A 23,755-nucleotide genomic window follows, 5' to 3' on the forward strand; every position below is an offset into this window, starting at 1 on the left:
GCTTGACTAGAGATGAGCAGCCTAAGAGCTGAGGACATGGCTGTGTATTTTTGTGTATTATCCGCTCTTATTTCCTGACTTTGTGTTGTGACCTTCTATTGTAGGAGATGTGTGGGATTCAGGGGTGCATTATCTTGAGCTCTTCAGCTTGCTGCTCTTGGTGTGCCCTTTCTCCAAGTTATGTTAGCTCTCTAGTTGTATTTGGGGTTTGATTGTTGTTGGGTCACTCTTTCATGGGTCTTTCCCTCCAGATGACTGACTGAGAGTCACTCCACCCTTCACATCTTCTATACTGTTGTGCTAATGCTGCCAGGACAAAGCCACCACACAAACCAGGAAATAAGCCCACACCCATAAAAATAACCCCTCCCACAGTCACACTATCAACAGCAAATGAGCAAGTTTTAATGAAGGTGTAAAGAGATTAAGGCTGCTATAAGAAAGGAGAAATGCATATGAGATGACTAACTGAAAGAATAATTTTTAAATAAATGAAGATATTTATTTATTATATTGACCAACAATATAAATTGATCAATACTTAAAAAGCATATTATTGCCCTGGCTGATGTGGCTCAGTGGATTGAGTGCAGGCCTTCAAACCAGAGGGTCCATGGGTTGATTCCCAATCAGGGCACATGCCTGGGTTGTGAGCCAAGTCTGTCTCCCAGTAAGGGAGGGCACGAGAAGCAACCACACGTTGATGTTTCTCTTCCTCTCTTTCTCTTTCCCTCTTTCTAAAAATAAAGAAACTATTTTTTAAAATAGCATATTCTTTTTAAAAAAATATATTTCATTATTTATGCTATTGCAGTTGTCACATTTTTTTTCTCCCAGTTGTGCCCCTCCACCTTGCATTCCTCTACCTTTCTGAATTGTCCCCACCCTAGTTCAGGTCCATGGGTTGTACATAAAAGGTCTTTGTCTTCTTCATTTTCTATACTATGCTGCCTGAACAGTCTCAGACAGGGGAGTCTGTTTGTCTTTTCCAGAATCTAGAACAACACTCCTTGTCCCATGGCCTCTTCCTCCTTCTCCAGAGCCATGAACAGGTCACCTGATGTCAGTGGTCACAACACTTTCTTCTCCTGGAGTCTCATCTCCCTCTTCCTCCATTTAGGATTCACAGGTAGCAAGCATAGTTCAGACAACTCAATCTCATTGATCATAAGTGTTATGATTCACATGTATTTCACTAATTACTCTTTCCCATTACTTCTTTAAAGTTTTTTTATAAGTTTATATGCAATGAAACCCTCTGTAAATGTCATTCTAGTTGTTTTAAATGAAGAGTTTATCAAAAAACTCCATGAATTTGTAGTTTCTCAGTGACTCTAAGTCCAGTAATAGAAAAGCACCTTTTCAATACTGTGTGTGCTTTGTGTTTTTGAAGGTCAGGAAGACAGAGACAATCAGAATTGAGGGCACCACGTTCACTGTGTAAACTGAGTCCCCTCCTACAATATGTGAGCCCATGGTCTCTTTCCCACATATGACTTATGTCCAGCACTGAACTATAGGTACCACCAGACAGAGACACTCCTTCATAAATTCATATAGAAAAAGGCTGCTACAACCTAAAGGAGCATGATACAGTTTTCCCTGGATTAGTTTAAGGGCAGAAGTGCAGCAAGTGGGGAGGGCACCGACCCAGATGCTGGGCTCACTTACACCAGACGGGGTCACCTAGACATGCCCCCTGCTGGCTTAGGCTTCTGTGTTTATTTATTGAAATTCTATCACCAACAGAGTCCACAAGTGACATAAACTTGCCTGGAGGCACTGACTTCTCTGCAGGTTTCCAAACCCACAACTCCGTATACAATAGGAGAACATGCAAATAGGACATGTCTGCTCATAAATAGCACCCTAGCTCATACCCTGAAGGACTGGCACATAAGCTCAGCCTGGCATTCCCATGTGTTCCCAGTTCCTGTTCAGGACAGAATATAGATCATGCAGCATGGAGTGTGGGCTAAGCTGGGTTTTTCTTGTTTCTGTTTTAAAAGGCAATTTATTAGAACAAGAGGCACTGAGTATGTGAGCGGATATGACTGAGAGAAACAGTGGAGGAGTGAGAGTTTCTTGACATGATATCTTTATGCTTGCAGGTGTCTGGTATTAGATGCAGTAGGTGGAGTCTGGAGAAGGTTTGGCGAATTCTGGGGGTTCTCTGAGACTCATGCATGGCCTCTGGATCCACCCTTAGTAGCTACAAAATGAACTGGTTCTTCCTGTTTCCAGCAAAGGGGCTGAAGTGGGCCTCAGACATTAATGTGCATGCTACTATCACATACTATGCCACCTCTGTGAAAGGCCAATTCACCATCTTCAGAGACAATGGCAAGAACAGGCCATACCTGAAAATGAGCAACCTGTGAGCTGAAGACATGGTCATGTATTACCATGTGACAGAAACAGTGGTGGGAAGTTGGAGTGAGCACAGACACAAACCTCACTCCATGAGGTGTTGGGACTACCATGGTGCTCATATGTCCCTGAACACAGTGACCATTCCAGGATCAGGTGAATATGGGGTCCTGTCTGTTTTTTTTTTCCTTTAACAGTTTCCCTCAGGGAACTTTTCTGGATCCCTGATTCTGAGCTCACATCTGAAGTCTCTATGTTAGAAAATGCTATTGTCAAGGTAGACATCATTATCACATGGACATGGAACAGTTTCTATCAGGCAGTCTTGTGCCCAATTCTAGTAAATCATCGGACCTTCAGAACCGCATCAGTTAATCTAAGCAGAGGCGCTGTTGGAGATAATAGTGAACTCTGCACACATGCATGCTGGACAGTGGAAACCAGAGGCAAATGGTCCTAACACCAGAGGAGAAAGACTTCTGATGATGACCATCATTGACTTGGCATCATGCTCACAGTGCCGAGCAGAGGGAACGCCACATAGAAACAGAGAGACCCACGAGAGTTTCCTGTGGATGTCCACGCTGGTGAAAACACACTGACCGAGGGGACATGTAGCATTTACTACACACAGAGTTAAATATCTGGGAGGAACAAGAAAGGTGCAACAGTAAGTCAAATGATCTTTGATAGAGCCAGAAAAAGAGGCTGGCTCAGTGCTTTATTTTGTCAAGGTTGTGGTGGTGGGAGATTCCACTTATAATGGCTTTTGTGGTTGCAGTCTCCCAGTGACACCTAAAGAGGAAGCACGATCTTTATGATCAGATTTTCTGTGTGGGGCAGATGGAGTAGGGGCAAGAATCACCCATCATTTGCCACCAGTCAAACATAACATAAAATAAAATTGGAATACCAATATTCCAATTAACAACCATCAAATTTAGCAATAAAAGTGAGATAATGATTTGTTATGAGTGGGTAAATACCAGGTGTACAGAAAATGTGAATGATTATGAGTAAGGGAATGAAAAAATAAAATTGGGCAGGAGTTTTGTTCCAACCTCTGGATCAGATACAGGTTGTTATCCAATGTCCTCAGCTTCTTGGAGGTTGTGGGCCAATCAACAAGTGAGAACTTTGTGGAATCAGTCTCTCAATGACTTCTAGAATATAGACAATGCTTTATTTTCAAATAAAGGGCCATAGCATGTGGAAAACTACAAAATACACAGAAAATTATAAGAACAAATATAAATAAGCAGATGATATGATGGTGATGATTATTATAATGGAGATGATGATAATTATGATGACAATGATGACAATGGACTGAGAAAGGGCTCTTGGTGCAATGAGATGATGACTGTTCATCACCAGGGCTCCTGAAGTCAAGGGTTTCCTCTTTCCTGTAAGTGTTCAGAGAATTCACAAATGGGGACCTAATGAATTATGCAGCTTGGTTGATATGTGGTGTGAGCGGAGGATAAATGCTCTAAAAGGTGTCTAACACCTAATTGTCTGGACATGTGACATTGTTTCCAAGTATAATGGTGACATTATGCAAATGTGAATGTGGGTAATAAAAGAATCGCCCACCCATTTGCAATTACATGTGCCTTATTTCCCTTGATTTCTACCTGCAGAATCTTTAAAGTTTCCATTTTTAAATAACACCTGTCCATAAATATTTAGGTATATTTGTAAGACATAATCTTCCTCTGTATGTCCTGTATTGCCTTCTGGGTCCTCATTTGAAATGCCTTTAAACATGTATTTCTAGTAACACTTTGTTAATGAGGATCAGTCATGTGTGTGTTGTGTGACTCAAAATTAGTCCAGCATTTACTTGTTACCCAGTTCCAAAGTCACTTTCAGATTTGTGAATTTTTCCCAGCAATGCTCCACTCCTGGCTCCAGAACCTATTCTAGTGCCTATGGCTGCTATAACCAGTCAACTGAAACAACATAAGTTGGCTATTTTTCTGGAGATTTTTTTTTTGTAATAACACTCTACAGAGATCACATTTAAATATTGGTCACTTAGGCTTTGTTAAAATTAAATTAATTTGCCCTAACAAAAATCCATCAATCCATTGAAAAGACATCCAAAGCCTGTGTTTAATGGGGAAAATGTTTATATTAGGAATGTTAGGAATATTTATATTAGGAATGTATATATTAGGAATGTTATATGCTTCATGGGAGAGTACAGAACCCTCTACCCACAGTGATGATCACCAAAAACAGAGCCAAAGGAGGCTGGCAGTGAGTGTGTCATGTCTGGGTGGGAGTTCCATTTCCTGTGAGCAAATATGTACTAGGAATTCTCTTCATCGCCTTCCCTCTGGACCCCAGAATCACTGACAACAGTAGACTGAGAAAACAGGCCAGTTAATCAGCTGCCTTAATGTTTTGACATGTGAAGAATTTTGAGTTGTGATGACACATACATATTCACTCTTCTTACTTCTAGTTTTTTTCTGCATGTAATGATGTGGTTATTCTGATGTGGTTAGTTTGGTGTCTCTGCCATGTGCCCTGGGCTTGTAGCAGGGAAGAGTTTGCAGAAGGAGTTGTAGCCACAGTCACACTTCTGTCCTGAATTGTCAACAATGTCCCACCTGTCTGTGCTTGGGAGGTAGCTTCTCAGATAAAAAATGGTCATGATGAAGAAAAATGTGACTTTGGAAATGACTCTGCTATATATATTTTTATTTTATATGACAAAATATACATTATCTGTGTTTATTTTATGATATTAGTACTTGGGAATGTGGATATATTAGAGCTTTCAATTTAGGGAGTATCTGAAAAATGCTAATAAAACATTTCATATCAGTTTGAAAGGTGTATGAGAATTTTAGTGCCACCTACTCATCTGGTCTACCATTTCTTCTTATGCTCAGAAAGTTGAGGCCATGCTTTAATCTCATTCCACTGTGTCTCATAAACCAGGGGATCCTATGTCCCTGATGCACATAGTAAGTTAATTCATGAGAAGAAATATTCCTATAGAGGTGACAGAATGACGTTGCCTGAACTAAGTCCCTCCATATGTCACAGGAAAGACTGCCCCACATGCAAATTTCTCTCCCAGCTCCAGGGTAAATCATCCCCTTGGCTGTGGATGCTCGCAGCTTTCTTCTCACATGGGCTGAGGTCTCTGGGGAAGACAGAGTTGTTCTCTAGAAGAAGATGAGACTGCTGAGTCTCCTCTTGTGCCTGGTGACAGTCTTCCTGGGTGAGTGTCTCAGATGTTAGGTGTGGGTCTCTGGGATGGTGATGACTCTACCTGACTGACAAGGACTCATGTCCCTTGCTCTCAGGTGTCCTGTCTTGTGTGTTGCTGCAAAAGTCAGGACCAGAACTGGTGAAGCCCTCGCAGACCCTCTCCCTCACCTGCACTGTTTCTGGATTCTCTTTTAGAAGCTGTCGCATAGACTGGACCCACCAGGCTCCAAGGGAGGTGCTGGAGTGGGTCTGTGTTATTTGGGGTGGTGTTAGTACAGAGTAAAACCTAACACTGAAATTCCCACTAAGCATTACCAGGGACACTTCCAACAGGCAAGTTTATTTAATACTGAGCAGTCTCACAACCGAGGACACAGTTGTGTGTCACTGTGTGAGAAACACAGTGAGGAAAAGTCAGTGTAAGCAACATCCCTTAGGGAGACCAGGAAGCTTGGTTGCAGACACTCGTAAAGTCGCCAGAGGGTGCTCTTCTTTCAGCAACCACAGAGAACAGCTCCAGAAGAAGGTGTGGGCCTGGTTGGGAAGGAAGGGACTTCCTCTTGGGAGCAGGAATTTTTTATCAGAGCTCTCAGATGCATCAGGGATAAAGCCTTCGTTGTGAATCTAATTTCTGAAGTTTTCACTGCAGAGAATAAGCAAGGGGAAATATCACGAGGGACCATGGACCTCTTCCTGACCAAGTTCCTGTTTTTTTGCCTTTGTTAAGAAACTGCACCACATTTTTCTTATGAAATTATACTTAAAATGTCATTGAGGGGTGTTTGATCCAGAACAAATCCCATATTTGTAGTAAAATATAAGGACATATTCATGTCCACTTTATTTTTGTTACTAGAAGCTAAAACACCCCAAAAGTTCTTTTAATTTTATAATTAGCAAACTAAGGAACACTCATAAATGGATTTCTACTCAGCAGTGAAAATAATGATCAGCTCATATAAACAGGATAAAGGTTGCTGTCAGTGATCACTCAACCTGGAATGTGCCAGGCTCAGAGAACAAAGGGGTGTGTCCTGGTGCTCACAGGTCCACCCTAGGAGGATAGTGGGCTACTGGGATTTGTGTCCCTTTCTCACTGTTACCAAGTGGGAAGCTGCACTCCTTGTACTGAGGGTTCCCTCATTCTCAGTAGAACCCTGAGGGATGGATGGCTCCAAACAGGGAAACAAATACCTCCAGGCTCCTGTGAATGCACAGCATCCACAACCAGGTCTCCTGTTGTCCTGACAGCAGCTGTCTCCTCCAGGTGGTTTTCCCACAAGCACACTATACCAGGAGAGTGGATACTCTACTGACTGCCCATCTCCTGCAATGGATTTTCACCTCACTCAGTGACCATGGGAATATCCATGGGAATCGATCTGGAACTCTGTCTGATGGCTTATTTCTGGCCCTTTTCCAGACAAAACTTAGAGGCAGGTTATTCGCCTGCCAGCGGGGACAAAGATGGCTGTGCTCCACAGTCCGGAAATACCTGAATGTCCAGATCTGAATACATGGCCACTCCTTCCTCCATGACCCACCTGTTTTGGTAGGTTAACCCTGCCAGACAAGTCAGGGTGAGACAATCAGTGAACCAGGGTCCCAAGGGTGCTGTACCCAGGACAAAGCCTCCATTCCTGGAGTGGGGTCAATTGGACAGAGCGAGTCCTGTCTTCTGGTGGCAGCTGCCTGGGTCTCACCCATAGTAGCCAGCAGCTTGGGGATGAATGCTGGACACTGATATCTCCTGTTATGGAAAAGGGAATCTGTGACTCAGGGCTGGCAGTGTGGAATCTGCTTTTGAATGCACTTACTGCACTGGGATGTGGAAGGGAGGGTGTTGCCTTCCCCTATGTTGTCTGTCTAGCTGTCCCCACTGTCGACATAATCTCTGGAGTAAATTCTTCTTCACCATCCATGTTCCACTAGGACCATCTCCAGTCATGGTAGCAATTTTAAAATACAACTTCTGCATTTTCATTAGGACTGAAATCCTTGTAGCTCCTTGTAAGTGTGGGTGGGAGTCTGAGACAGCAGCTTTCCTGGACCTTGGACGGAGCCTTATTTTTAGGCAGGGAGGTCCCTGGGTCTGGGCTGTGTCCTTGCAGCTTTTCTTATTCCTCAGTGGCCCCGAGATTTTTCTGTAAATGTTGTAATTTGCCATATGTTGCTGGGTATACTGTGCACCCATGTTTTTGCCAAAAAAATTCAGGAATAAAACATCTATTTTAGTATTTTACTTCAATTATTATTTAGGTATATTTAGAAACACAACTGATTATTATATTTGTGAGGATTATTTACATATAGATATTGCTGTTGATTTCTAGAATTATACTTTTAATGCATAAGAATAAATAAGAATTAACTATTTCTATAGAAAAGGAAGTTCTATGGCTATCATAACCAAAGCAATAAACAACAAATGTTGGAGAGGGTGTGGGGAAAAGGGGACTCTGGTCCATTGTTGGTGGGATTGCAGACTGGTACAACCATTATGGAAAACAGTATGGAATTTTCTTAGAAAACTAAAATTGGACTTGCCTTTTGACCCAGCAATTCCACTGCTAGGATTGTATCCTAAGAACCATAAAACACCAATCCCAAAGAACCTATGCACCCCAATGTTCATAGCAGCACAATTTACAATAGCCAAGAGTTGGAAGCAACCTAGGTGCCTGTCAGTAAATGAATGGATCAAAATCTATGGTACATATACACAATGGAATTTTATTCTTCAGAGAGAAAGAAGGAGCTCCTACCTTTTGCAACATCATGGATGGAACTGGAAAGCATTATGCTGAGTGAAATAAGCCAGGTGTTGAAGGACAAATACCATATGATCTCACCTTTAACAGGAATCTAAAAACAAAACAAACAAGCAAACAAAATATAACCAGACACTGAAATAGAGAACAGGCTGACAGTGACCAGGGGGGAGAGGGGAGGGAATTTCAGGGGAAATAGGGGAGGGATTTAGAGGAAGATACATAAAGGATACATGGATAACAACTCAGAAGGGTGGAAATGGGAGGGAAGGGGGGAGCACGGGGCGTGGGATGGGATAGGAGTAATATACAGAAAACTGTACTTGAAAAATAATTAAATAATAAAATTGGGGGAAAAAGAAAAGGAAGTTCTACTACCCATGTATAATACAAAGCCATCTTTTTTTCCTAAAAAAAATGGCAAAAAAGTGTGTGTTATTCTTGGCAAACTATGGTACATTAACTGACTTTTTACTAAATCCATGTTACAGGCTCAACAAAATAAGGCTGGAGGGGGTAGATCTTATTAGAAAGAATCTAAAGTCAGGGGACTCATTATGCTGCATCAGTGACAGGTAGATGCTCCATCTAAAGGGATGATTCAGAACATTATCAGTATGTAGATAGACACTCCCAAGTATTACACTGTGAGAGGCTCAGAGAAATAAAATCAGTGTGATCCCAGACAAACACCTCCCTGTGCAAAGTCAAACGAGCTGAACTGCAGGGGAGCACTCAAGACTCAGGAGAAAGTCAACAACAAACTGATCCTTGCACCACAGGGACTCTGACCAGCCAGGCCAAATTTTCTGGGTCCTCCTTTTTTAAATCATCTCCTGATTCTGCTCCTGAGGAGATGCCTATTCATTGGGGTCCCTTGGTCCTGCCTTCATGTCTCCTGGCTGTGTCCTTTCAGAATGGGAATGTGCAGGCTATATAGATCAGTTATACCCCCCACATATTGGGTCAGTGTTGGCTACACTGACTGGACAAGGTCCACTGGATCTGACCCTTCTCACCACAGACTCAGTCAGTCCCAGGTAGAGGAACGGGAAGCCACAAAGGCAAGAAATCTCAAGTCTTCACATCAAATGTGTTTTCTTTTTGTCTGTTGTCAAAGCAGGACACTCACAAGAATCAGCTCAGTGTGGAGATATATGCATGTGTTAGGGAGAGTGAAGAAGAGAGATCTAGGATTCAGTACCATGATCATTACCACAGTGTGTGTGTGTGTGTGTGTGTGTGTGTGTGTGTGTGTGTGTGTGTTATTTATTGAGCAGTGCATGTGCAGTCGGATTAGGGCCACATGTAGGGATCCTCACATGGGACTTGCAAGCACAGGAACCTGATGACATCACAGACCCCAAGTCCACATGATGTTCAGGGCTGAGGGGATTTGGCTGGGTCAGTGCATCATGTAGCTCCAAGGAAGAAGCTCATCAGTTGCTTCAAGGAGCCCTTGCTATGGGGTTCCCTGCACAGTCACTGGGGATTAGCACAGCCAATTCAGTGGCCAGAGATGTAAGCACATTGTGTCTCTGAAGGAGCAGTGTAAAGTCAGATTCAGCCTTTAATTCTGGGCTAGAGATGATGAGAACTTCATGCCTGGTGAGCCCAGACAGAAGCCTCACCTTGAGAGTGCAGTCTGGGCAGTACAGAACAGAGGAGACCCAGGAGCTCAAAGCTGATGTCCAGGAGCAGGTGCAGAGAGAGCTGGGTCATGACTTCCAGTGAGGGTATGGCTCTTCCTCTTTTCAGGAAAACATCTAAATTATTTCAGACATGAGGTGATGGTAAACATCCAATTTCACCAGAGAATTTACCCAACTAAACAAAACACAAGGACTACACTCAATACGTGTAATTCTATAGTTTCTCTATTATCTGAATTGGAAGGAGCAAAGGTGGGGGTGGTTTTATTCACTCATTCAGTGCAGCATTTGGGAGACACACAGTTCAAGGAAGGACATTGTAGCACTGAAGTCCAGAACTGGTCCAGGTGGTCTCTGTGTCACTCAAAGGTGGGCTCTTAATGAGGATCATATGCTGTGGGGGCTTGCTCCTCAACAGGAGAAGTTATGTCTCCCCAGAGATCAGCGACCTGACAGGGAACACATTTTACAACAGTGACTAGGACTTGGACCCTGAGTCTTCCACTGAGCATGGGCCCTGTGTCCTCTAGTTTTCTCATGTGGGGTCAAGTCTTCAGCTATGAAAAACTTTGCCTCATGAATATGCAAATGAGAAGAGGTAGACTAGGTTAAATGTGGGTCTGTCTGTGCCTTGAGAGCATCACCCAGAGCCATACACTCCTTTACAAACACAGCCCCTCACCATGGACTGGAGCTTGAGAGTCCTCTTCCTGGTGGTGGTGGCTACAGGTAAGGGACCCTTTTGCTCCTGGGTTGAGGAGGGAACCGGGGGGGGAGGGAGAAAGAGAGGGAGAGGACCATCAATGTGTAGTTGCCTCTCTTGCATCCCCTATTGGGGACCTGTCCTGCAACCCAGGCATGTGTCCTGCCTGGGAATCGAACTGGCGACGCTTTGGTTCACAGGCAGGCGCTCAATCCACTGCACCACACCAGCCAGGGCACGTTTCTTTCTATAAGTGTATTTTGTTGGTGATGCTCTCACAGTTGTCCCAATTTTTCACCCTTTACCCTCATATGACTTGTATCCCCCTTCCTTCCAGCAATGCACCCGCATCTTAGTTCATGTCCATGGATTGTGCATATAAGTTCATTGGCTTCCCCATCTCCTATTAATATTTCCATCATTCTTTTTCTAGCCTTTATTTTTATTTTCTATATGTATTATTTTCCTTTACTTTCCCTTCCTTCTTCCCTTTCATAGTCTGTTTTCCATTCATTTTTTAATTGTTGAATACTTTTTGTTTCTCGTTTTTATTGTTCTGCTTGCTTGTATTTTTGTCTATTTTCTTTTCTTATTATTTTATTGCTGTTATACTTGTTATTGTTGTTAGGTTTTCCTCTTCCATTTTTTTTTGGCTTGGTTTTATTTTGTTATGTCAGCACCTGTACAACAGTTGTAGAAGAGAGAGTTTCTGTACAGATTGTAGATTTTCACTGTGTTGCCCTTTTGGGGCAAGGTTGCAGCCCCCAGCAGGGACAGAAAGTTGTCAGTCTGGCTGGGGCAGAGTCTATTCCTCCTCTAATTTCCTTCAACAAGAAGGAGAAAACTCGCATCATTCAAACACCTGATGGAAATCATGTGATCAAGGCCCACAGATCCTGTGTTCTCTGGGTCTCTGTCTTCCTAACCAATAGGAACATAGAGCAAACTACTCCACACAGGGTGGGGCAGTCTTAGGGGATCTAGAGTGTGAATGGGAAGAGACAGTGATGGAGGCCAAGTCTGGCCACAGGGACACCTGCAGCAGTGACAGTTAAACCTGACTTTCTAACACTCACATTGTGAAAGTCCATTTACATCAGGGCTTGAGATTGTCTCAGACACTCAATTATAGAGGGGACAGAACAGGGACAGTGTGCATCTACAATAGTGGTCCTGGGCTGAACGCAGACTTAGCAGCAGTTGTCTGTGACAGTTCTAGGTGAACCTGGCTCACTTTAGCTTATCTAGAGCCACATCACAGCTGATGCACAAGCTTCTCCACTAGGTGAGGACTCTGAGACCACAAGTGTATACAGCCCTGGAGGGCTAATAACACTTGATACAGACACGTATTCATGCTCTCATTACAGCGAGGGGGTGTTACAGCCTCATGGGGTTTGTCCCACTTTGCCTTGAATTGAGGTTAGGAGAGCAGTGGGGCCAATAGGGAGGGCACATAACCAGATATTGGGCATATTTTCACCAGATGTGACCTCTTGGATGTGAACCAGCCCTGCTCAGGATTTTGTGTGTACTTGTTTAAATCTTATCATGACCACACTTCATGGGACACTGACTTCTTTAGAGAGGCATAAACCTCTCTGCAGGTCTCCAACCCCAGGGTTCCCTATATAGCAGGAGGACATGCAAATAGGTCCCCTCTGCTTGCTGCAGACTGCTCTGCCTGGTTTTAGGAATTGTATCTCTACCCCTTGTGGCTAAGGGTGAGTGGCAACCTCTGGAATGTGAGCCGCAGGAGACAAAAATTGTCTCTGGTAGCAAACACTGCCACAGTTTCCTCTCTCTGCCCCCAAAGCTTGGTCGGAAGTCAATGACGGGTAAGACCCCTCACAGCGGGGGGCAACCTAAGCCAGACTCCATCACTTGGGAGGCCTTCATGGAAGGCTTCGGGGGCTGCAACAAAGAGCAATGGACTCTCATCCCCAGGCTTTGGCACAGCCCAAGTGCTCATGTTCTCTGGGAGAAGTGCTTCCTGGCTCTAATCCCCTTAAGCCTGAATAACTGATGGGGAGGGGTACAGCTCCTTGCCTTGCTAGAGCATGTCCTGGGGAAGAATCTGGCATCACAAAGACTTCCTGATAAACCTGTGAAATCTTCTCTGCTAAGAGTGCTTTCATTCATGTGTTAAGGGTTGGAGCAGGAAACCCTAAAACTATGTTCCCGACAGACTTGGAAGCCCTGAGATTTCTTTGAAATGTTTTCTACTGTTTGATCCTTGACACCCTGTATTCCTGTGTATTAGCACCCAATAAAAGGCCCTGGAGGAGGGGGCTCGAGGCCTTTTTTCTCCTCGGAGAAACTGGCCACTGCTGGCCTTTTCCCCCTGAGAAACTAGCCACTGCTCACTTCTCCTCCCCAAGCAGATCACCTCATGTCTCAGTCATATTTGATCTCACCCGTGGCACACGAGAGGACTTGCAAGGAAAGTCACCCCCACACTCTGTTCATGAAAAGCAGCTCAGCCCTGACTCTGCAACCCTGGGATAGGAGCCCCACCCAGGATTCCCACATGTCCCCAGTGCCTGCTCAGAAGAGAACACAGACCACTCAACATGGAGTGTGGGCTCAGCTGGGCTTTCCTTGATGCAGTTTTAAGAGCTATTTTAGCCCTGGCTGGTGTAGCTCAGTGGATTGAGCCCGGACCTGCGAACCAGACGATCGCAGTTCGATTCCCAGTCAGGGCACATACCTGGGTTGCAGGCCAGTTCCCTGCAGGCCAACTCCCAGCAGGGGGCGCACGAAAGGCAACCATACATTGATGTTTCTCTCCCTCTCTCCTTCCCTTCCCCTCGAAAGATAAATAAATAAAATATTGTTTTAAAAAAGAGCTATTTTATGGAGGAGAGAAACTGAATATGTGGGTGGACATTACTAAGAGAAACAAAGGATGAGGGACAGTTTCCTGACCTGACACGCTTGTGTGTGCAGGTGTCCAGTGTGAAGTGCAGCTGTTGGAGTCTGGGGAGGCTTGGTGAAGCCTCCGGAGTCCCTCAAACTTTCCTGCCTGGTCTCTGGATTCACCTTCAGTAGCTACTATATGAGCTGGACCTGCCAGGCTCCAGAAAAGGGCTGGAGTGGGTTTGTGGAATCAATATTGATGGAAGTAACACATACTATGCCAACTCTGTGAAGGGCCAGTTCACCATCTCCAGAAACAATTACAAGAACACACTGTACCTGCAACTGAGCAGCCTGAGAACAGAGGTCATGGCAGTGCATTAATGAGCAACAGACAGTAAGGGGAAGTCAGTGTGAGCCCCAACAAAAAAACCTACCAGCTGTAACCACCAGGGGGTGCTTCCGTGTTTCTGAACACAAGGGCCATTCCAGGAGCAGGTGCAGTTGGTGGTTTGGGCTGATTTCCTGTGCTGTTTCTTGTCAGTAAGAGTTTCCTTCAGGGAGCCCCTCTGGATTCCGGATTCTGCACTCACCACCGAAGTCTCTGAATTTAAAAGTATATTCTCAAAATACTGTTTTCACATGAACAAAAGGCAGAGTCTCTTTCAGACACCCTTATTCCCAGTTCCAATGAATCATCAAACCTTCCGACCCACATTAGCAGTATCTAACAGGGAATCTGCTGGGCCCAATAGTTCACACTAGCCCCACACACTTCAGTGCCCATGCCAACCAGCAGTAGGATATGCAAGTTGGTCACCAATCACTAGAGTGAATAAATCCAATAACATGAAGTAATCTCCCCCGGTGATGACAGTCATTGACTTGGCATCATATTCACAGAATCATGGGTAGGTGACACCACTCCGAGGTTGGGGGACCCACACAGTTTGGTTTAGAAATCCAGATGGAGATAGACAACAAATATTCTCACCATTCCCTTCTGCATGTTATTTTCATTTCCCTAATTGTACCTAAAATGTAGACAATAGTATTCTATGTAGTAGATAACAAATCCTTCTCTGATGTAAGACATGAGGAAAACAATAAAAGCCTGTCTAGGAAAAAGTCAAGGCGCTCTCCTCTTCAGAGAGTGTCTGAGGCATCCATAGACACTCTCCTCTTGAGAGAGTAGCCATGGTGCCCCCCTTTTCTCCACAGGATTGTTGTCACCTGTGCATTTTTTCTCATCATCAGCCACAGCAGGCGGACTCTGCTGGCTGGAGTCTGCCACATCTGGCGCCCAGGAACAGGGACCCAAAGGCTATCAGCCATAGTTGTGGTCAACACACCAAAGTGGGTGGAACGCACTCAAAAGCCCAGGTAAGGGCCGAAGACCCTGAGTGCTTTTTGGAGAACATAGGGTGTGTTGTGTTTTAGAGAAAAGGGGTATTTTTCTGAGGTCACCCTCTCTTGCAACACACTCCCTTTAGTTAGCAGAAGCCATGCTCTCTCTCTCTCTCTCTCTCTCTCTCTCTGGCAATTGCCACACCCAATGGGCACTGGTCTAGCATTTAAAAGCCATAAGGGCACATGCTGCAACAAATCTACCCATGACAGGATGAGTTGAAGATGGGCCAGGAAAGAACACTAGGTTTCCTGCCAACTGCAAGCAAAAGCCCACACAATGAAAGGCACACTGTAAAAACACTTACAAGCCCATCCTTGTGGCTCAATACCCAATCAGGTTTTAGGTTTGGGAGAGAGAGCAATGAATTTTCCTTTCAATTAGCTTTTTTTTTTTTTTACAAATGCCTCTGCACATTCTTTCTTTAAAAGCTGCTTTTTGCAGCCCTTTTGATTTTGCCTTTTCCCTTTGCCTGCCTGTGAACAAAAAATCAGATATTAAATGAGTGTTTTGGTTTCAACCGGATTTTGAAGATTGTTTTAAAAACTGAATTAGTTAACAAGGTTGATTATGAATATATCAGTTTCTTGCTGGAGCACCAAAGGTAAGAGCCATTCCTCCCTCTGACTTGAGATCTCAGGCCTTCCTATGTGAGTAGGGGCCTTGCAGAGGTGCCTGGAGTCAATCCTCAATATGTGTAGGGGCCTCATAGGGAATTCCAATCACAGTAATTTAACTCTCAGCTCAGCCAGGGAGCGTGATATAAAGGTTGGTCACCTGGGACTTCGAGGCCCCCATCGCAGTCTTAGACACATGGGAAAAACTTGAAATCCATAAGTGGGGTTAGGGTACTCTGACCCACCACACTATACTCCCCAATAGCTAATTAGATAAGATATACTATGGAGTGTGGAGTCTGAGAGGGCAGAAATCAAAGTTAAAAAAGAAACCTTTTTAAATATATATTTATTTACTTTTAGAAAGAGGGGAAGGGAAGGAGAAAGAGTGGAAGAGAAACACCAATGTATGGTTGCCTCTCATGTGTCCTCCACTGGGGATTGGCCTGCAACCCAGGCATGTGCCCTGACTGGGAATCGAACCAGTGACACTTTGCTTCACAGACCCGTGCTCAATCCACTGACCTACACCAGCCAGGGAAAAAGAAACACTTTAACAACAAGAATGGGCTCTTTAAAGAACAAGAACAATGTTTTATGCTAATTTGGCAGTTTTTTTTTAAGCTGCTAAATATCTCCCTGATAATGGATCTTTAGACTTAGTTATTTAGGAAAAGTTGGGCAGAAGTTGAAACAGCACTAATTGGTGTGAGATGAAGACTAGTGTCTCACTCCCTCCTTTAGAGGATTTAATTGGAAGATACTGGTTTTCTTGAATTTTATTTTTGTTTCTGTTTTAATAGTAATATCTCAGTCTCAAAATGTTTTAGTAAATAGAATGAAATCTCCAATGTTGTTACATCATAAAGATTCTACTAAATTTTTAATCGATTATACAAAAAAGAAAGAAAAAGATCTCACTTCCCTCAGACATTAAAAAGTGCAGGAAGGAAAACAATGAGAAAATGTGTGTTTTAGCCATTCTGAATCCTCTTTCTGAAGACCCAGGGGCTGTTCTGGTCCTAGGAATAAGCTATGCCAAGCTTAGCATCCACCCTCCCTCTTCTCCAGCCTGCCTAAAAATCTTTAAGGGTGCTAGATAATGAAACAGCTCACTTTAGAGCACATTCCAGGAATGCAGTAATCACCAAGAAAAAAATGAAGTAAATGCATTTGCCAGTACAGAAAAAACTTTTTTCTAAAAGTTATGAAATTATTCATAAATTTGTCAATCTAAAGCATGCTATAAGTGGAATATGAGGTGTTACATGTTAAAGAAATACTAAGAATCTTCCTTGTTTATGCCAGAGCCATAAAGTTTCACTGTAAAAATAAAGTGTAAGTGTACTATTTCCTGGGGAGAACTAGCCCTTATCCACAGAAGACTAAGTATTATTTTTTAACTCAATACCTGTAAACATTGATTGTCTTCTTGGGGAAGAACTGGCTATTCTCTGGGAAGGAACAGTTAGTCAATCAATTCCTGAAAGGCCCTATGGCACATAACCACTTTTTTCTAAAACATATTTGAGCAGAACCCTCCTACTCCCCATTTTCCTTGCAAACTCTAAAGCAAAGAACTACCAACTCCTGAAAACAAGACAGCTAACTTGCTGCTCCAACTCATTACAGCTTGCAAAAAAAATGGCACTTTAAAACTGAGGCTATTTTTCAGCTGACTGCTCCCTACCTGTTGCAAACCAGAAAGCCAAAGGTTAAGGGCTGAGAAGAGCCCTCTCAGGAGGGTGAAAATCAGACCGCCAAAGCTAAACAGAAAAGTAATAGGAAAAGTTAAAATACTGTTTCTTTATCATTCCCAAGCTAAGAAAATTATTAAATCATATGCTGATTGCCAAGCCCTTGCTAAGGCATCTCCATCCATGGGAGTTAACCCTTAAGGACTACGTTCTCAAGTGACTTGGCAAACAGATGTCACTCATTACTCCCCCTGTGGAAAATTCAAATACATTCATATTTCTATTGATACTTATTCTGATGCCCTACATGCATCTGCTTTGACAGGAAGATCTGCTAAAAATATACAAACCAATTGACTTTAAGCCTTTAGTCGTTTAGGACAGCCTCAACAAATTAAAACTGATAATGGCCCAGGATATCTTGCCCATTCTACTCAAGCCTTCCTTCAGTGTTGGAATATCCAGCATAAAACAGGAATACCTTACAATTCAACCACTCAGGCAATTGTTAAATGGGCGCATCACACCTTTAAAATTTTTCTTAAAAAACAAAAAAGGGGGAGTCAAGAGTCTACCCCCCAAATTTGATTATGTTAGCTATGTTTACCTGTAATTTTATAAACTGTGATGAACAACTCTATACTCCAACTGAGAAACATTTTTAGAAGAAAGAGACAAAGTCATTTTATCCTAAGGTTTTATACAGAGATCTTCTGGGAGATGGTACTTGGCAGGGTCCTGTAGATCTCTTAACATGGAGAAGAGGGCATGCATGTGTTTACACCCCTACAGGTCCTGTCTGGCTTCCAGCTAAAAGGATGAAGCTTTATCATGAACAAAAAAGACATCAAGCTTTGCTAATGGGAAATGAAAAATGATCAGCTAACAGACCAGATAGTCCATTGGAAGAAAATAAGCACTGAATTCCAGTGGCAAAAAAAAAAAAATACAGTTTATGTTGCTAAGCATTTACTAGTTTATTTTTCTGTTCTTATTGACACTTGTGTTTTCCTTTAAAGGGACAACTTTATGCTGCAAGCAAAGAGTAATACAGTAATTACTATCAGCTTTCCATAACAACTATAATTGACCTGCATACCCTGGATAGGATTTATCATACTCTCAATACCCCTCTAGTTCCTCCTTTTACTTTACAGAAAAACTATAAAGACTCAGTCTCTTGGTCTTTGTGCAGAGGACCAAATACTACTCTTGCTTTTCTCCCCCAAAGTCCTTTTGTAGTGGAGAACTGGGGAGCTAATTAGAAAGTACTGACTATTGAGAAAGTACTGACTAAAGCTTGGCACAACAATGGTTTTGAGTCTGCATCAAATCCCAAAAATAATGTGTGGTGGGAGGGGCCCAGTACTGAGGCACCTGTAATCAGAATTGTTTCTCCCAACCATACTAGCCCTTAGCATTACAACTCATGGAAAGTGGGCTTGCCTTTTATTGCTATAAAATGCCTGTATAATTTTTTTTGAAAGCCTCTATCAGGATGGCCCTCTAAAACAAGATTGGATCACAGTTTTACATCTCACCCTTGTTTTTGGAAAGTCCATGGACAGCTCAAGTCTTTTAGAATAAATCAGAAAAAAATGATTATCTGTCTGTCTCTGCAGAGTCCATATATGCCAGCTCTCTTACTTATCTCAATATTACTCAGTTAAGCCTCACTACAGTCTATACAGTTAGAAGACAAATTCAAATATGGGTGCCAGCTAATGTAACCAGAGAATGGGGAGATCCCCATGGCATAATAGTGCTTAGTAATGTGCTGGCCTTTTAAAGAGTGCAGCAGTTTGTTAACACTTTAATTGGATTTATGGTCTCTGCCATAGTTATTGCAGCTACTTTGGCCACAGCAACCACTGCCCTCATTGGGTCAGTTCAAACTTCTCATACTGTTGATGTTCTTTTAACCAATTCCACTTTAGAACTGCTTCAACAGGCCCAGAATGATCAAGAAATCCTGACTCAGCTTTCTGCAGTCAAATCATCCCTCAACTGGATCCATGAATGCTAGGACACACTAGTGACCCATCAGTAGCTGACTTGTGATTCTTGTTTCTCCAAACTGTGTATCACCCCACTACAATGAAACTCCAGCCAATAGTCCTGGAATATCCAACATGACCTAAGAGGAGCTTTTTCTACTAATTTAAAGGAACAAATTGATAAATTGCAACTGGATTTACACCAACAGTTGCAGGACGTTCAACGCTTAACTGAACAGGAGATTCTTCAAACCCTTGATGATAATCTTGACTCGTTAAACCCAAAACACTGGTTTGATGGACTCAACCTAAGATTGTGGGTAACTGGAGCTGCTGGTTGTTTACTGATTTTAATAATGCTTTGTATATTATGATGCATTTACAAATTATTTACCCAGGGTCGCAAAAGAGACCAGCAAGTAGCCCACAACAGCTTTAACAAAAAGGAAAAAAGGGAATTGTAGGGGACCGGTTTGTTTTGGTCTGGCAAATGTGACTCAGCTCTGCACGGGAAACCTACAGATGTAAAGTGCTAAGCAGGAGCCAGACCTTCAAACAGAGTTTTACCATGGGAATCAGGCCTAGAAGCTGCGCACAGACTATTATGGCTTGCTCTTGCTAAAACTCCATCACCCTGGTCTAAAACAACAAATGTGTGTTGTCTATCTTCAAGGTATTTTCCAAACCCTGTATGAGTTCTCCCAAGGACAGAGCTAATCATCTTATTACCATTCCCCTCTGCATGTTATTTTCATTTACTTGATTGTACCTAAAATGTAAACAATAACATTCTATATTGTAGATAATAAATATTTCTCTGATGTAAGACCCAAGGAAAACAATAAAAGCTTGTCTAGGCAAGGGTAGAGGTTCTCTCCTCTTGAGAGAGAGGCCAAGGCATCCATAGACACTCTACCCTTGAGAGAGTAGCCATGCTGTCCCCTTTTTCTCCACAGGATTGTTGTTGCCTGTGCATTTATTCTCATTGTCAGCCACAACCAGCGGATTCTGCTGGCCCTAGTCCACCACAGTCTGTCCCTCAAGAATTGTATCTCCATCTCCAGAGACAGGTCCAAGAACCACTTCTCCATGTAGCTTAGTTATGTGACAACCCAGGACTCAGCCATGTATTACTGCATGATAAACACACTGAGGGATATTCAATGTGAGCCCAGACATAAAGCTCCCTGTGGGAGACTGGGGGGGGGGGTGGGTCTGGGATGCAGGAGTTCTCAGGAAATCAGGGGGCACTCAGGACAACAGGGGACAGTTGAAAACAAGTTACTCTGGTAACTGAGGAAAATTGTGGGGTCCCCTGTTCCTGAATCAGTCCCTGCTTCTTCTCCTAGAGAGACAACCATCCAGTGTCACCTGAGATCCTGCTTTTGGGATTCATGGCTTTCTGGATGGTGGCCTCTGGGCTCTGGGTCATTGTAATATTCTGCATGCTGAGTCAGTGTTGACTACACTGACTGGGCAAGTCTCCCCTTGGACTGACTCTCCTACAACAAGCCTGGAGCTTCCGTGTATGGTTTCTGCAGCTTCCAGGTGGTGGGAGACCTGGAATACATAAAGGATTTTGTCTTCTGTTCATTTGTGTTTGCTTTTGTCTTGTCATCAAAGCAGGTCACTCTCCATTTTGGGTGAAAATGGGATCCTGCCTCTGTGCTAGGAACAGGGAGAAGGGAAACTTGGAGTCACTACCATGAAAGTCATCACAATGCATGTGAGTGTGTTTGTGTGATTTATTGAGCAATAGAACTGCAGTGGAATTAGGGCCACATACAGGGATACACATATGAGATCTTCAAACAGAGGAACCTAAGAACAACAAAGTCCCCCAATGCCCCTGAGAAGCTTCTGGTCCCAGGAGTGTTGCTGAGTCAGTGCATCCAGCAGCTTCAGGGAAGGAGTTCCCTGCAGAATCACTGGTATTTAGTAAGGCCAATTATCTGTATCCTAGATGTCTAAAAACATGGTGTCCCTGAAGGGGCAGCTTCCAGGCTTAAAATTCAAACAAGAGATGCTCTGAGGTCCATGTCCTCTGAGTCCAAACAGGGCCCTCCCTTTCAGGGTGTAGTCCGGGAAGCAGCAGGTACTCAGGATACACAATCTTAAGGTTGTTTCCCCAGAAACAGGTGCAGAGGTGGCTAGGGTGGGATTTCCTCCACATACTGGGTCTTCCTCTTTTAATAAAAAAAAAAAAAACACCAAAATAATGATTGGACATGAAGTGACTGTAAATATCCTAATCTATCGGAGCATCTACCAAACTCAGTAAGACAAGAAAACCACAGTCAATGGGGTATTTCTAGGGATTGTTTACATTTAAGTGTTAAGGTGCTTGAGACAGAGTTTTTATTTTTATTTTTTTCAATTTACTCACTGCCACATTTTGGAGACACCAAGATCAAAGGAATGAGACTTTTAGGTGTTAAAGCCCAGAACTGGTCCAGGTGATCTCTGTGTCACTCAAAGGCATGTTCTCAATGAGGAGCACACCCTATGGGATTTTGTTCCTCAGAGGGAACAGCTATCTCTGCATACATCTCGGAGACATTTAAGGGGACTTATGCCAGATATCGTGTTTAGACTTAGACCCAGAATCTCCCAATGACCATGGTCTCTGAGTCCTCTACCCTTCCCCATGTGGAGTAAAATAATCAGCTTTGAAATACTTTTCCTCATTAATATGCACATAGGAAGTACAGGCTAGGTTAGATGTGGGTCTGTTTATGTCCTGAGACCATCACTCACAGCCACACCCTCTCCTACAGAAGTCCTGATGGCATAGCTTCTCACCATGGACTGGAGCTGGAGAGCCCTCTTCCTGGTGTCAGTGGCTAAGGGTATTAGGCTCCTTAATCCCTGTATTGAGTAGGGGACCAGGGACAGTCAAGAGGATTTTCCATTCACTGCTGCCTCCTCTCCATAGGTATCCACATCCAGGTGCAGTTGTCACAGGCTGAGGCTGAGGTAATGAATCCTAGACCCTCATGGATGACCACTTGCAAGGCTTTTCTGTGCACCTTCACCAGCTATGCTGTTCTGGTTGTAACAGGCCCCAGATGAGGGCCAGCAGTGTATGGGCTGGATTAACACAAAAACTGGTAACTTAGGTTTGTCCAGTGCTTCTCAATGTTTTTTTTTTCTTCTCTCTGGACACATCTGTTAGCCTAAGCTTTCTGAAGATCAATAGCCTGAAGTTTGAAGACACAGCTTTGTGTTACTGTGCAAGAGACTCAGTGTGATCACCCACATCCTGGGTGTGTCACAAACTCTGAGGTTTGGTGTAGCTGGGCTGGGCTAAAAAGATGACAGACCAAATGTCCTCCTGACTTCTTTACACAGTCAGCAATCTTGGAAGAAGACTGATGTTGCCACTGGGCACATCAGATATTCAGGGAAAGGCTTCAAGGGACCACATGTGCTTCCACGAAGAGATGATGAAGATGTTCCTGAAAGGGCCCATGCTATTTATTTAGATTGAACACTGGACACATTGGGAACTGCCTTGTCCTCTGAATGAGGGATGTTCATGGAGGCATCATAAGGGAATCTTGGACAAGATCAGGTGTGGGAATTTGGACCATAGTGACTGTTCACCCATTCCCAGGACATTCCCTTCTTTCTGAATATTGGAAGTGTGCTTGAGGAAAAGTAAGTACATGAATATCAAGGAGGGATTTCTGTCTTTGTCTCTAGCCACACATCACAAAATTGACATTCTGACAGCAAATTTGAGGATTGACAGGTGTTCCAGGTTCCAGCAAAGTCTACAACATCACAGTATTCTTTCAGTCCTCAATCAGGGGGAGATCCTATGGAGTCTCCTCACCTTAGACCAGACCTTAAGAATGTCCCTGTCCCTGGACCAGTACTTAAGACATTACACAGTAGAAAGCAGAATGAGGCATCCTTGCCAATTAGAGATGAAATTCAGCCTGACCTCTATTCCTATGACAACAGAATCGGTTACCAGACACTTGGGGCTGAAATCTCCACACATTTATTAACACAATCTTCATGTCTCTGCCTGTAATACTTTCATTGGACTGAGGTCAAGGTGATGACAAGATCATGTTTTCTCCATGGGCTCCAGAGCTATATATGGTCTGAAAACATGTATTTCTCCAAGTTTGTAGATTTAATTAATCATCTGTCAAGAGAATAGTATTTAAAATGGAGCTTTGGGAGATGGTTAGGCCAAGGCAGTGCCCCATAAAGGGCGTTAGTGCGTTTCTCAATGTACTCAGAGAGCTTGCTGATTCTTCCAGAAGAGGAGGACCCAGCAAGAGCTTGTCTGATATGAACTAGTAAGGGATCCCTCAACATAAGCCACATTGGTGCTATAACCAAAGGCAAGCCTGGCTGCCCACCACTTCAAAAGCCAATGCTCTAGAGTCAGGAGCTGATATAATGGAGAGTGTTTTTATTCAGGGGCCAGCAC

The 23,755-nt window shown here is 43.4% G+C and overlaps 1 pseudogene; it reads left to right on the top strand.

Annotated features, from left to right (window-relative positions):
* Positions 1-10,707: 10,707 nt before the first annotated feature.
* Positions 10,708-22,377, top strand: LOC118992900 (immunoglobulin heavy variable 3-23-like; annotated as a pseudogene).
* The last annotated feature ends 1,378 nt before the right edge of the window (positions 22,378-23,755 follow it).

The sequence above is a fragment of the Sturnira hondurensis genome, unplaced genomic scaffold (genome assembly GCF_014824575.4).
Source record: "Sturnira hondurensis isolate 20B ecotype Veracruz unplaced genomic scaffold, ASM1482457v3 Scaffold0008457, whole genome shotgun sequence".
Classification (NCBI taxonomy): domain Eukaryota; kingdom Metazoa; phylum Chordata; class Mammalia; order Chiroptera; family Phyllostomidae; genus Sturnira; species Sturnira hondurensis.